The sequence below is a fragment of the Sus scrofa genome, chromosome 10, assembly GCF_054392235.1.
Source record: "Sus scrofa isolate SSC_HxYL_T2T_F1_AM1 chromosome 10, Sscrofa_HxYL_maternal_Yorkshire_Landrace_v2.0, whole genome shotgun sequence".
Classification (NCBI taxonomy): domain Eukaryota; kingdom Metazoa; phylum Chordata; class Mammalia; order Artiodactyla; family Suidae; genus Sus; species Sus scrofa.
Window position 1 is genome coordinate 10555720 of NC_139392.1, and position 15720 is coordinate 10571439.

At 44.0% G+C, this 15720-nt stretch overlaps 1 protein-coding gene across 44 annotated transcripts in view; it reads left to right on the top strand.

The window, feature by feature from the left end:
• Nucleotides 1–15720, top strand: part of SPATA17 (spermatogenesis associated 17) — a 386966-nt gene that overhangs the window by 245249 nt on the left and 125997 nt on the right. The window lies entirely within an intron of this gene.

Here is a 15720-nt window from a genome sequence, read left to right on the forward strand (position 1 = left end):
TCGCAGACCAAAAAGACCAGATTTTACTTTATGTCCATTAAAAAAAACGTTGAAAATATTACTCAAAAGGTTGACTAAAATAAATACTATTCAACCATAGACGTTATCAGGTCTCCTCCACGTTACACTTAAGAAAATGGACTTACTTGGAGTTCCCATCGTGGCTCAGTGGTTAACGAATCTAACTAGGAACCATGAGGTTGCGGGTTCAATCCCTGACCTTGCTCAGTGGGTTAAGGATCCGGCGTTTGCCGTGAGTTGTGGTGTAGGTCGCAGACGTGGCTCGGATCCTGCATTGCTGTGGCTCTGGCGTAGGCCGGTGGCTACACCTCCAACTGGACCCCTAGCCTGGGAACCTCCATATGCCACGGGAGCAGCTCAAGAAATGGCAAAAAGACAAAAAAAAAAAAAAAAAAGAAAATGGACTTACTCATTCAACAGTGACTTATTGAGTACTACCATATTCTAGGCACCGGTAGGTCCTGGGGAAGGAGCAGTGAATGCACAAAACATCTTCATTCAGGGAGCTTGCACCCTAGTGGGGAAGACAGTAAGCAAATATAAGTTATAGTTTGTGATGATGTATGAAGCAGAGCAGAGGACCTCTCGGAGAAGGTAGTGCTTGAACAGTCTTGAAGGAAATGAGAGCACGTGCCCTGTGGCTGTCTGGAGGACACCCGGAGGTCCTGAGCAGAGTTGTGCTTGCTGCAAAGGAGAGAAGGGAGGGCTGGGAGGAAGGACAGTGGGAGGCGAGGCTCCGATCTGTAAAGGCAGAACACTTTCCCATTCACCTAGAGATAAACAGTTTGCAGAACAGAGCAGTAAAGGAGGCGGGTCTTGTGAGGATTCTAGACAAATGTAAAACGTGGCTTTACTCAGCAAGAGGGGGCAAATGAGAGGGTGTGGAGGAGAGAAGCAGTAAGATCTTCATTTACATTGAAAACGTAAGAGGAGTTCCCATTATGGCTCAGCATGTTAAGAACCCAGCTAGGATCCAGGAGGACATAGGTGCGGTCCCTGGCCTCAATCAGTGGGTTAAGTTTCTGGCGGTTGCTGTGAGCTTCGGCGAAGGTTGCCGATGTGGCTTGGATCTGCATTGCTGTGGCTGTTGTGTTAGGCTGGCAGCTAAAGCTCCAATTCAGCCCCTAGCCTGGGAACCTCCATATGTCGCAGGTAATGGCCCTAAAAAGATTTAAAGAAAGAAAGAAAGAAAGAAAATGTAATAGGGAAGAATGAATCTAACACCATCCTGGATCTGTTTTGTTTTTTTTTTTTTTTTTTAACCTCTGTATTCTGTTGCCTTTGCTACACCTTAAGAATGTTTCCTATAGCCTGAAATACACAGGATCGTCCACTCTCAAGGCTCTGACCTTTCCAAATAGGACACTTTTCCATTATTCACACAGAGATAAAAAGTTGCAGAACAGAGAACAACATGTTTTGTTGGAGATTTTCAGAACATCATGACCTGACCTATGTGAACAACTGAAAGAACAAAGGATTCTGACACCAGGAAGTTTGTAACAACCAACCACCCCCCTGCCCCTTTTTAGTATAAAAGAAGCCTGAAATCTCACTTGGGTAAGATGGTTCTTTGGGACACTAGTCCAACACCTTCTGGGTCTGCTGGCTTTCTGAATAAAGTCTCTATTCCTTGCCCCAGCAGCTCACCTCTCAATTTCTTGTCCTGTCCTGTGATGGGCAGTAGGAGCTTGGACTCAGTAGCAAAAAGAGATCGGTGTGGCCACTGTGCAAAAATGGAATGTATGGTTTGGGTGGGGGTGAGTCAGAGGAATGAAAGTGGAAAGCCAGTCAGGACATGAGTGCAATCCAGGAAGACACAAGGGGGCTGGGACCAAGCTAGTTGTGGTGGAATTGATAAAAGTGATGGGATTCTAGATCTCTCTGGAATGGAAAATAACAGGAATTCACCACGGAACTGAAGTAGAGTGTCACAGAGAAGGAGAAACATCAGGATGATTCAAGGTTTCAGAAAGAGGGACTTGCTTTTAATCATAACAGAGGAAGAACAGGTTTGGAAGAGAAAATCACGAGTTCCAAATATGAGTTCATGTTGAAATTGGTCTCATTTGAAATGTGGACTTCCCAGGGGAAATGCCTGGTAAACAGCTTGATACATGATTTTGGAGTTCAGAGGAGAGAGCCAAGGAGGAGCTATAAACGTGAGTATTGTCAGTGTCTGTAGATGATATTTAAAGTCATGGGACCCATTCGAATTATTTTCTCCGCTGAGCTGCAGGCATCCTTGCAAAACAGAAAACAGGTCTAAGCTTCCATATATCTCTCTGCTACCACCCAGAAATTTCAACCAGAAGCATGAAGTGAGCACCCCAAGTTACATGCGGCTCTGTCACCTTGGGGCCGAGGTGAGAACGTATTCATGGAAGACAAATCTGTTGGTTGGTTGAGAATCTGAGACCGAGTCTCTCCATCCGTGCAGGGTATTCATGGGTCCAAGCTCCTATTCCAGGATTTCTCTCGAGGCTGGCAAGAGTCCCGAACCCGTTGTCATTTCTGTCTTGCCCATCTAACGGGGTTGGGAAGGACCAAGCCTCAGAACCACTGTCCTTTCTTACCCGATGTTTTCCCGCCAGAACACCATGGTGGAAAAAGTGTTTTGAGTTGAAAAAGTTTTTCCGTCACACTGGAAATTGATTCATCCTTTTAGTTTCTGTGAGGTTTTGTACACAATTCTCAATTCTTTAGGAGAGGACAACATTTTGTTTCTCTCCTGTACGTGAGAACATCAGGCCCCAGCATCGCATCGTTGGGAGGAGATAAAGTGCTGCAGTAAACTGAAAAAAAAGAAAAAACAGACAAAAAAACAAGCAGCATGAAGTGAGCTTTTCCAAACATTTGACCTGAACGTGAGCAATCAGCCTGGAAATGATAGCAGTGCACACACGTCTTTCCTTTTTTACCCTGCTTCCTGGGATCTTCCCTGGGTAATAATTCCTCTTATGCAAATATCCCATATTAAACTGTATCAAAGGATGCTCATACCCGGCGATGACTTCATTGTGAGGTCACCTAGGAATTTGCAGCTTCTGTGTGCTCTGTATACATTTTAAATTATGTTTGATTTCAGGCAGTTTTCAATTAAACTCATTTTCATTTGGTTATGTATAGGATTACTTAGAAGTAAAAACACAGCAAAGCCTTGAACTAGGCACATAAACAAAATTTATAGTGTAGAACTATGGTATAAAGTGTACATTTACACAAACGGTAGGTGTAAAGGAGAAAAGGAGCTTCTACGTTTCAAATTAGTTGTTAACAAGAACTTTGCATAATTCCTTCACTTTCATATATCAGATGTATTTATAAAAGCTCATTTTAAAAATCATGGATTTTATGTATATCGTCCCCAAATAATATTCCGAAGAGAGTATTAATTTGTTCGATGAAAAAAACCTGGGAAATGTTGTTGAATGTTTGTTGAATAAATCATTTTTATTTCTGCTTCTCCTGAACTTACCAAATTAAAATGAGACTCTTTTTTTTTGTTCCCATACAAGGAAAACACTGTCTTTTACTGAGAAAGTTTTCTTCGTTAAGAGATCACCTTAATTTCAACCCTAAAGATTTTTCCAAGTTTCAGCAGGTTCTCAATTAATTAATCAAATTTATCAAGCAACATTTAATGATTCTGACACCCCATTGCCTTGCATTTTGCTTCTGGCTTTTAGAAATTTTTGTGGCTATGATTTTTTTTTTTCTCCTTCCTGTGTTACCAAACACAATACCTTTGCATCACCAAATACATTACAGTTCGTGGGTTTTGCAGAGTTTGATGCTTAATTTTGATTTTTTATTAAGTTGATTAACACATTTGACTTAGGTGTTTTACTCTAACAAAACCTTCTTCTATACATAAACATCTCAGAAATCTTAAGTATTCACCCTTTTAATCAAACTATTGGAAATAAAGAACTTCTAAAACTCAATTTTCATTGAAACTACATATTTGCCTCCTAAGTACCAAGAAACTGTAAAGCAACAGAAGAGTTTAAAATACTGTGCAATCAGCCTTCTCTCACTGCCCTCCGAATTAAACCTAGAAAGTATTTCTTAAAGGAAATAAGTCTCCTCCCCTACCCTCCTAACTCATGTGATAGGTCTGTGTTTTATATTGTCTGCGTTTGTACTGTAATGCCTCAAAAACAAAGTTCCTGAAATACCAGGTGATAAATCCAGAGGGACATCAAACAGATTCAAACAGCCTCAAACAGGTTCCCCCAAACTCCAGAGGTGAAACACCAGCGCTCCCCGTGTCCCTGACACCAGCTCCATCCGGCTTCGCTTCACCTGTCAATCCATCACTAGTCAATCAAGGAGAGAGACACAATCAGCAGCTTAATGACAGCCAGATGGCACCTGCCTTTCATGAACTGTGTCTCCAAGTCAGAGTCTGCCTGGGACTAGACTCGATGTCCTACCCCCGGGTAATGAGGAGATGCTTTTGTATTCCGTGCAAGCTGCCAGGGCTCACAGTTCTGACAGGATGCCCTAGCCCCACGCTCCGAGAAGAGAGTCGGGTTCTCCAGCATCCAGTCGTTGGACAAACACAAAGCGGTCTCTCTGATCATTCAAACAAGCAAGCTCCCTTTCTTCCTTCAACTCAGATTTCACAAAGATAAGATATTAATTGGCCCCGCCAAGGAGGTAGGCACATTTGAGGGGTAAAGAGCCAGCCTACGTTTTCAACAGCTGAGAAGCAGCGCTGCCATCTCCATATGGACGGATGCTGCGCCTCCTCACGCGGGTTTACCAGAACTTTCAACCTTGACCTGAAGGGAACACCTTTTCTGGAAGTGACAGGTAATTTAGCCTTCTCGCTAAGTTCTGGGGCTCTCTGGTGGTGAATTATGTATGGTGCTTCTATGATGCAGACACCTGTCCACTGAGAGCCAAACTAAAGCTGATAGATTCCTCTTAAAGACCTTAGATTAGCTATAAACTACCTTTTTCCCCCAAGAAAAGTCGTCATGATGCCAATCACCTCGCCTTTGCCCCCCCCCCCCCCCGTGATCTCAGGAATCTGAAGGGGCCTAAGACAATGTTTGCTTTTATAAAACGATTCTTTGAGTGGCACTCATTTCTCTCTTTCGCTCTCTCTTTTCACTGTGCGGAAACCGGCAAAACCCCTTTATGTTGGAACAGTAAACCTGTGACTTTTGAATTACCCACGTTTGTCCTTCCACCCCCACTCCGGCTCTTAAAATAATTCCCCAAACTATATCAATAAATGCACACTCTTCATTAACTCAGAGTTTCCAGCAAGGTTGCCAACCAGGTCAAAAGCAGCTTTAGGACTAGGAAAAAAAAAAAAAAAATCAAAATCACATCACACTCTGATCTTGGCGTGGGTTGTCATTTGAGACGGCTAAATCAGGTGTTTGGGGGGAAATCAGACTAAGGGAGTGTCCGTGGTGCTGCGAAATCCTGGTGGCTGGTAAGAGAGGCTAAGTACAGAAACACTTAGGAAAGGGCTTGGAGGCCATTGTAGGCGGTGAGGAGGGTGGAGAGACAGGCTCTCCTGAATAAAGGTTATGTTTAGGTTTGGCCGAAGCGGCCGCTGGCCAGCCAGGCTCTGCCCAGGACATAATCCGAACTCCTTGGAACCACATCAAGGGTGACTGAAACTGCGCCCGGAAGGCCTTTCAAATGCTCCGTCTGTTGCTCACTGTTTATAGCGCGGGTGGTAAAACAGAAGAGAGAGCCCCTCCAGCACAAGAACAAATCTTTTTTTTTTTTTTTTTTTAAAGCTATTTTTAGTGGTTAAGGATCCAGCATTGTCACTGCTGTGGCTCAGGTCACTGTGGTGGCGTGGGCTTGATCCCTGGCCCAGGAACTTCTGCCTGCTGTGGGTATAGCCAAAAAAAAAAAAAATTCTTTTAGATTTTTTATTGAAGTATAGTTGGTTTACAATGTTGGGTTTTTCAGGTGTACAGGAAAGTGATTCAGTTATATATATATGTGTGTGTGTATATACACATTCTCTTTGGGATTCTTTTCCTTTATAGGTTACTACAAAGTGTTGAGTTTAGTTCCCTAAACTATACAGTAGGCCCTTGTTGGTTATCTATTTTTCATACAGTTGTGGGCATATTTTTATACAGTAGTGAGTATATTTTTTATATAGCAGTGTGTATATTTTTATATAGTAGTGGATGTATTTTTTATATAGTAGTGGGTATATTTTTATATAGTAGTGGGTATATCTTTTATAGAGTAGTGGGTATATTTTTTATAGTAGTGGGTATATTTTTTATAGTAGTGGGTATATCTCTTATATAGTAGTGGGTATATTTTTATACAGTAGTGGGTATATCTTTTATATAGTAGTGGATATATCTTTTATATAGTAGTGGGTATATTTTTATATAGTAGTATATTTTTATATAGTAGTATATTTTTATATAGTAGTGGGTATATCTTATATAGTAGTGGGTATATTTTTATATAGTAGTGGGTATATTTTTTTATAGTAGTGGGTATATTTTTTATAGTAGTGGGTATATCTCATATAGTAGTGGGTATATTTTTATATAGTAGAGGGTATATCTCTTATAGTAGTGGGTATATCTTTTATATAGTAGTGGGTATATTTTTATATAGTAGTGGTATATTTTTATATAGTAGTGGATATATCTTTTATATAGTAGTGGGTATATTTTTATATAGTAGTGGGTATATCTTTTATATAGTAGTGGGTATATCTTTTATATAGTAGTGGGTATATTTTTATATAGTAGTGGTATATTTTTATATAGTAGTGGGTATATTTTTATATAGTAGTGGGTATATTTTTATATAGTAGTGGGTATATTTTTATATAGTAGTGGGTATATCTTTTATATAGTAGTGGATATATCTTTTGTATAGTAGTGGGTATATTTTTATATAGTAGTGGTATATCTTATATAGTAGTGGGTATATCTCTTATATAGTAGTGGGTATATCTCATATAGTAGTGGGTATATTTTTATATAGTAGTGGTATATTTTTATATAGTAGTGGGTATATCTCTTATATAGTAGTGGGTATATCTCTTATATAGTAGTGGGTATATTTTTATATGGTAGTGGGTATATTTTTATATGGTAGTGGGTATATTTTTATATGGTAGTGGGTATATTTTTTATATAGTAGTGGATATATGTTTATCCCAAACTCCAGATTTACCCCTGCCCCTTTCCCCTTTGGTAACCATAAGTTTGAAAATCTCTTCCTGAAATGGGATTTGAGACTAGAAATTTGCCTGGTTCTTGCCATGAGCTGTTCAGCCCAGTACCAACTTTTAGTCCTGTTTCTGCCCTGTGGAGTTGAAGGGGTGAAGCCCCTCTTCTCTCTGGCCGTGGCCACTTTCTCACTGCCTGCCCAGGAGGGTCCAGTAAGGGAAATAGGGCTAGCTTCTAGAAAGGGAGAGATGTTGCCCAAAATCACGGAGTCCCGGCACGCAAGACGCCTACATCCTGGAGAGCTAACATGCAGTGTGTTGATTGTGTCATCAGTACTGTTCTGTAATGTTCGAGGTTTTGCTGATTCGGTAGATCTAAGTGCTCTCAATCCCCCGACACACACGTAACAGGAACTATGTGAGGTGATGTAATGTTAGCTCAGTTATAGTGATCATTTTAGAATGTATGCCAAATCAAGTTGTATACTTTATTTTTATTTTATTTTATTTTTTGTCTTTTTAAGGCCACACCCACAGCTTATGGAGGTTGACAGGCTAGGAGTCCAGTCGGAGCTGTAGCTGCCCGCCTACACCACAGCCACAGCAATGCCAGATCCCAGCCACACCTGTGACCTACATCATAGCTCACGGCAACGCCAGATCCTTAACCCACTGAGTGAGGCCAGGGATCCAACCCACAACCTCATGGTTCCTAGTTGGATTCGTTTCTGCTGTGCCACGACGGGAACTCCCAAGTTGTATACTTTAAATACACACAATTTTTGGAGTTTTCCACTGTGGCTCAGCAAAAACAAATTCAACCAGTATCCCTGAGGACGCAGGTTTGATCCCTGGCCTCACTCAGTGGGTTAGGGATCCGTCATTGCCATGAGCTGTGGTGTAGGTTGCAGATGAAGCTCGGATCCCGCATTGCTGTGGCTGTGGCATAGGCCAGCAGCTGCAGCTCCGATTGGACCCCTAGCCTGGGAACTTCCATATGCCTTGGGTGCGGCCCTTAAAAAAAAAAAGTAAAAATAAGAATTAAAAAATATACAATTTTTCTTTGTCAATTATACCTCAAAACTGGAGAGAAAATAGAAGTTACACTTTACAAAAATAAAAAAAAAGAATGTCTATTTTTCTATGCTAGGTGGTGGACTGTTCTATCAATGTCAACTAGATGCGGTCTACAGTTGACTGGAGATGGCGTTCACGTCTCCGTGCTTGATTTTCTGTCCAAAAGGAGAGTATTGACATGTCAAACCACAGCTGTAGACGTATCTATTTCCCCTTCCAGTCCTGCGAATTTTTGGTTCATGTATTTAGAAGCTCTGTTAGGTCAATTCACATTAAACGTTGCTGTATCTTCTTGCTGAAAAAAGAGAAGAAAGAAAGAGAGAGAGATGGTTACCTTCTGACTCAAGGGCAGGCAGGTCCATATCCATTAAAGATGGGATGTAAATGGGGACAGTCTCCCGAGATGAGCCCCTCCCAGAGCCACTGTTCTCCAGGGGCCCTGGCGGGAGTGCAGACGGAGAATCTCATTAGGCATCTAATACAATAAAGACATGTAGATCCTAAGGATGGGGGGTGGAGTGCAAATCACATTAGCTTCATTACTTTATTCTGCACCTCACAGCGCTTCTGCCAGTGGACAATTGCATTAGATCAGCCAGGAGATCAAAAGGCAAGAAACTCCCTGGAAATTCATGGTCTGAAGCAAGACCAGGGGCGGAGGAGACCTGGGCGGGGGAGGGAGTGATGTTGACCCAAGACATAAATTTTGTACATCTGCCCACACTGGGCCCTTTGCTTTTCCAACTCCCAGGTCGGTGTCTTGTTTCCTGGTGGCCGCGGGAGAAGGGGCAGCAAGGCCTGAAGGGAGAGGGGAGAAGACAGTGTTCTTACCTCCAGCCTGGCCCTGGAGTCCCTGGAGCTTTGAGAGTTTTGCCTGTACACGCTGGACAGTGCCGGAGGCCCTTAGCATCATTTAAGGAAATCCCCAAACATGTTGCCAAGACGTCTGTGGGAATTCTTGCCAATAGCTGACATGGAGAAGTGTTCAGGAAGGAGGAATAAAAATAGTTGGCAGGTGTATCTGGATAAGAGAGAAGCCACCACCAGAGACATTCTTGCATTTGTAACTGTAGGTAGATACGACAACATAGTAACCGGCACCATAGTTCAGTCCACACTCATTTAACAAATCGTTCATTGAGGCACTAGGAGTCCAGGGTGGATGGAAGCGAAGGACATGAACCAGAGAGTAGGGAAATGCTCACAACAACAAGAAGAACAAACTCACCGAGGCTTCCAAAAAGGGTGCTGGAGCCAAGGGAAAGAGATCCCAGCAGTCAAGACGGCAATAATTTGGTCAAGAAAATAAAGTACTATAGGTTTATAACCCAGGGTATAGAAATACCATAGCGATGTTGATAAATAAATGGGGGAGATGAGACGAGTATCTTGCACAGCGGAATTCCAAATAATTCCTGCAGGTCCTCTGGCCTCCAGGAAGCGAAGTTGAACTCCCCACTTCTCGAAGAGTGGGTCTTTTTTTTGTTTTGTTTTTTGCAATTTTTTAGGGCCACACCCACGGCATATGGAAGTTCCCAGCCTAGGGGTCAAATTCGAATCACAGCTGTAGCTGCCAGCCTACGCCACAGTCACTGCGATGTGGCATCTGAGCCACGTCTGCAACCTACACCACAGCTCGGGGCCACGCCGGATCCTTAACCCACTGGGTGAGGCCAGGGATCGAACCTGCATCCTCATGGATACTAGTCGGGTTCATAATCCGCTGAACCACCATGGGAAACTCCCAAAGTGTGGGTCTTAAAGCGACTTCCTTCCAAAGAAAAGCAAGGGAAGAAGACAAATTCCACAGTAGAGAAATCTGACACGCGCTACCCCAGCCAGGTGATCCGGGCGACATTGACAGTGACGTCAGGTTGACAGTAGCTAGCCCTGATACGATGTGATGAAAATGACACGTTAGCACTTTGGCCATTCTCCTAAAACCTAGAGCCCCAGACTGGTCATGAGAGAGACAGAAATATTCCAACAGATGGACACCCTACCAAATCCCTGACCACAACTTCTCAAAACCGGCAAGGTGGACAGAAAGACAGAGAGTCAACCCTACGAGGAACCCAGGGAGCCATGAGGACTAAATGCCGTGTATCCTGGATGGGATCCTGGAAGAGGGAAAGACATTAGGTCAGCTGAGGGAAATCTAATAAGGAATGGACTTGACTGAAAAAAGAATGCACCAGGTGAGAGTCGTGCGTTGAGTTTTATTGGGGGCAGAGTCAGGATCATAGCCCAGGAGACACCCCCTCGGATGGCTCTGAGGGGCTGCTCCCCAGAGGTAGCGGGACGGGTCAGTGTGCGGATGACTTTGGTGAAGGGAGTACGTACAGTCAAGCACGCGTTTTGGCAGCTGCTCACTGCTCGTCTGGTGAAGGTCACTGCCCGTCGCGGGAGCAGACGTCTCCAGGAGTGACTCCAGTGCTTTTCTGGATATGAGACGATGCAAGAATTTGGGCTCGTGGAATCGCCCTCTGAACACGATTAGCTCTCTAAGGCCTGTTCTGCAGTTTTCCCCAGAGAGCAGAGATCTCCCCCCGAGCTCCTTTCAGGATCTAGTGAAGGTCAGAGACTACAATGCCTAGTGACTTCCTCCTGGTAGAGGCAGACGGCAAAGTGCCAGTGTTTCATATGCAGACTTTATGTAATAATATTTGTAACCACTAGTCCAGTATGTGTAAGAAATGAACCATCCTGATGTGTGATATTCATAATAAGAGAAGCTGGATGCTTGGGCATATAGGGAATCTCTATTTTATCTTAATTTTTCTATAAATCTGAAACCATCCTAAAAAATAAAGTCTATTTTAAAAAAATATTTTTTAATTACTTTTGTCTTTTTAGGGCTGCACCCAAGGCATATGGAGATTCCTAAGCTAGGGGTCCAATTGGAGCTACAGCCACCAGCCTACGCCACAGCCACAGCCACGACAAATCCGAGCCACGTCTGCGACCTACACCACAGCTCATGGCAACGCTGGATCCTTTAACCCAATGAGCGAGGCCAGGGATCGAACCTGCGTCCTCATGGATATTAGTCGGGTTTGTTACCTCTAAACCATGATGGGAACTCCCATAAAAATTAAAGTTGGGAAATAATCCAGAGATTGTTTTGATAATAAACTCCTTTCCCTGCTTTCCTTGCTGCCTGTGAGCGTTGCAAGCACAGGGATCCCACGCTCGGGAGGACTGCCTTGTGTTTCTCCTGAAGCTCAATCGGGAAGCACGCTGTTGGGAGAGCCTGTTGGTCTGGCTGAGCAACCACCCAGGATGTCTGGTATGTGGCCTGGAGCCTGTGGAGAGGTGGGCCACCGTCCTGGGTGCTGGTGGCAGGAGGCACACAGGATGCTTTGTCCTTTAGCAGAGCGGGGTCAGGAGACTGCCCTTTGCAATCCAGAGCCTTTAACTCCTCCTTGGGTCCTAGGCGAGTGAGGGTCATTGCAATCGGCATGTTGTCACCGCTCTGGCCACCCAGTGTCCCAGGTGGAGCAGCCAGAGACCACCCCGGAGATGGAAGAAACACGCAGGTCCCTCCTTGGGCTCTGGGTGCCCTGCCTGGTCCCAGACAGAAGAGCTAGACCTTGGAAATTTTGAAGAAAGCACATGCAGAACGGGGGGGAGGGTGGCCATGTGCTGCTGAGCCCTAAGTGGGGACAGAGGTCCCCTCGCCTGGATCTGAGGAGGGTGCCCCTGAAACTTTCAACCGTCTTTTTCAAAAGTGGTTTAACAGCAACAGGTAGAAGTGCACCGTTGCAGTTCCCGTCGTGGCTCAGCAGGTACGACGTTGTCTCTGTGAAGTTGCAGGTTCAATCCCTGGCCTCGCTCAGTGGGTTAATGATCTGGTGTTGCCGTGAGCTGTGGCGTAGGTCATAGATGAGGCTCAGATCCCGCGTTGCTGTGGCTGTGGCGTAGGCCTCAGCTGCAACTCTGATTTGCTCCCTAGCCTGGGAACTTCCCTATGCCACAGGTGCAGCTGTAAAAAGAAAAAAAAAAAAAGTGCACCACTGATTTATTGATTTCATAATGGATTTTGTCCTGTGTGAAGGTGTTAATTTAATCCATAAATATGGCCGATTTTTGTTGGGCCTCATAGAAACATTGAATTTAGGCAGAAATTAGTGGCTAATGTGCAAACAGTACGTTGAGTTAGGGCGAAGGGCATACAAGGGTTTCTAGGTGTGAATGAGGAGTATGCTGCCCTGGTTTCTGTCAACAGCCATCCTGACCCCAGGACAAAGCTGTCCCAGCATGAAGCCAACACCTTAAGGAGGGCAGAGCTGAGAAAATTCCAGAAAAAGGAATTGGTTTCTTGATCACACTGGATCTGAGGTTTTAACTCACCTCTGGAGTTTTGAATTATATGAACAGTCACCAGATCCTTTTTCATCTTAAGCCAGTTTGAGATGGATGTGTTTAATTCCTTGAAATCACAGAGACTTTAATTGGTAAAAAGCTCTGACTACAAAAAACCACCCTGTGCTGGAGGTCTCACGTTAAGAAGAAAATGGCAATCGCGGGAAGTTGGACACGCAGCTGACAAAAACTCTGGAAACGAGGCAGAGCCCCCCGAGGGTCCTTTGCAGAATCATTCTGAATTATCCAGAAGGAAACAGGTAGCGTGATTCTGAATGTCCTTGTACCAAAGCGCCATCGGCCTTCATTAAGTCAAATTCTTTTCACGTCGGTCCTGCCTCTCCTGACTACCCGCAGGCCTCACTGACGGTATCGTGGTTGGGGATTTGATCCTTGTTACCTTCTCTTTTGCTCGTGGTGCTACGAATGCTGTGTGTTCTTTTTCCAAAGAGAGGATCATATGGGGCTATGACAGGCAGCTTTCAGGGAGGCCTCTCGATGGCCTCCTCATTTTCCTTACCACCTGGGTAGTCCCTCCTCTCGAGTGTGGGCTGGCTGGTGACCTGGTTCTCGCACATAGGATACAGCAAAAGGGATGGCCTGTCCCTTCTGTCTGGGGCTACAAGAGACAGCAAGTTCCGTCTGGCTGGACTCCTGCTCTGCAAAGGGAGAAGAGCCAAAGCTGTGAAATGCAATACAAAGGAATCATTTAAAAAGTGCCCCGTGCTGGCTTCTAAACCATAATAAAATAGCCGGACCAGAATTGCCTGGCTGTCCTTTGTTTCCCTTTGCGTCTGCAAACAAAAGCTCATCTCTGTAGCCTGAGCCTGTATCACCTTTGACCACACGTCAAGATTGTTCCTTAGGGACCAGCTGAGGGGAAAACATACCTTTCCCAGTGTCTCCCTTTATTTTCTTTATTCATTTGCCTCCCACCCAGTCTCCCCACTTCCCAAAGCATTTGTGCATCTGGCTGTCTCTTAACTTCTGAACTGAACTTCTCAAAGAGTTTAAAGGGGAGATGAACTGACAAGGAGATTTGCTTGTCTCGAAGCTCGACTCTGTCCGCCTTTAATTAAAAACGGTATTGATTTTTCCCTGTTCTAATGATGGGCACTCGTCTGCCCTCCCCGTGTTAGGCACTGACAGTTTAAGTATGAAACAAAGGGCATTTATTCAGCACTTAATGTGAAATTATGACTGATTAAAAAGTGATTTATCATAAGAACTACATCTGTGAGGGCCCTGGTTGTGTGTGTGTGTGTGTGTGTGTGTGTGTGTGTGTGTGTGTGTGTGTATGTGTGTGGTGTGTTCACTTTATCCAGAGTTTGGAAGGTATAGCTGGATGATTGGAACAGTATTCTCCTCTTATTCACTTCTCCTTCCCTGGTTTTAGCACAAAATAAAAACCAAAATTAACGCTGATTCAGCAGCAAGAAACACAGGAGGGAAAATTATTTTATTTTATTTATGTTTGTTTGTTTGTCTGTCTTTTTAGGGCCACACCCGTGGCATATAGAATTTTCCGGGCTAGGGATCAAATTGGAGCCATAGCCATCAGCCTATGCCACAGCCACAGCAACTCGGGCTCCGAGCCACATCTGGGACCTACACCACAGCTCATGGCGATGCCGGATCCTTAACCCACTGAGCGAGGCCAGGGATCGAACCTGCATCCTCATGGACACTAGTTGAGTTCTTAACCCCCTGAGCCACAATGGGAAGTCCAGGTAAAGAATTTTAGAAGTCAGACCTGAGCAGGTCCCACACATCAATCGATAAGTTGCCAAGTTGCCTTCAAGGAGCAAAACATGGAACTTTTCCAGGACTACATCCTTCTGACGGCTGCCCCTCCTTTTTCCTGCGTCACATTGTGCTCAATGCTGTAGAAGTTGACCCGACATCTGAGATGGAAAAGCAGCGTTAGGAGGAAAATTGCAAAGCAGACAAGAAAACAAGGGAAGGAAATTACGTCCATATAATGCAGTTAACTGCGGAACACAGGCAAGCTTCAATAACCTTTATGACTTCAGCTCTTGGCCAGGCACCAGCAGGCCCTGTCTGTCCTCCTTCCTGGGAGGTGGGACTGGCAGTATGTCTTCTGTGCTTAAGAACACAAAGTCAAGTGGCCTTGAGCCACTGGTTCACCTTTTTATACCTCACCTTCTCCACCTACAAAATGGGATTCATAGTATTGCCACCATGTAGAGTTAATGGGAATATTAAATAATAATGTATTGAACAAAACAATTAGAATAGTGTCTGATGTGTAATAAACACCCCCCAGATATTACTCAATTCCATCACATTTAAGACATTATTTAAGATACATCTTGACTCCACACATATTAACATATAAAAAAGTACTTATTAGAATTTTGAAATGCTATAGGCAATTATTGTTGACAATGCCTATTTGCAATAATGACCCCTAACCAAAAAGTGAAAAGATACCCAATGCTATGCACTTTCATCAATATCCATTATGAATAATTTTTCCTTTAAAAAAAAATCTCTTGGTTTCTTTCCATATTTATTTATTTACTTTTCTTTTTGGCTGTGCCAGCAGCATGAGGAAGTTCCTGTGCTGGGGATCGAACCCACACCACAGCTGTGACCTGAGCCACAGCAGTGACAGTGCTGAATCCTTAACCAGCTGAGCCACAAGGGAATTCCAAAATATCCATTTTCAAACAGAGTTGGTCCAGTTAACGCTCCTGTCTGCTACCTCCTTTTATCCTCGATGGTGTAGGGTAATTCAGACTCAATGGATTTGGGTATTCGAAGGGCCTGAATCTGACAAAGCCCAGGCTCTGTCACGCGCCAGCAGCATGTCCCTGATGGAGTTATTTTCCCCTGTAAGTCCCAGTTGGCTATAGCCATGCCCACTTCAGTGTTCTGGATACCCTCTCAAGCAAACAAGCCTGGCACAGGGCTCCATCAAAGCAGGGCACATACAAACATTTCTGGAAGAACCTTTTATATTTATATAACATACAAATCTATTTAAACTTCAAAGCAGTCAATGTGGAGGAAATGGGCATTCTTAAACTACATTATACTTACTTTACTGG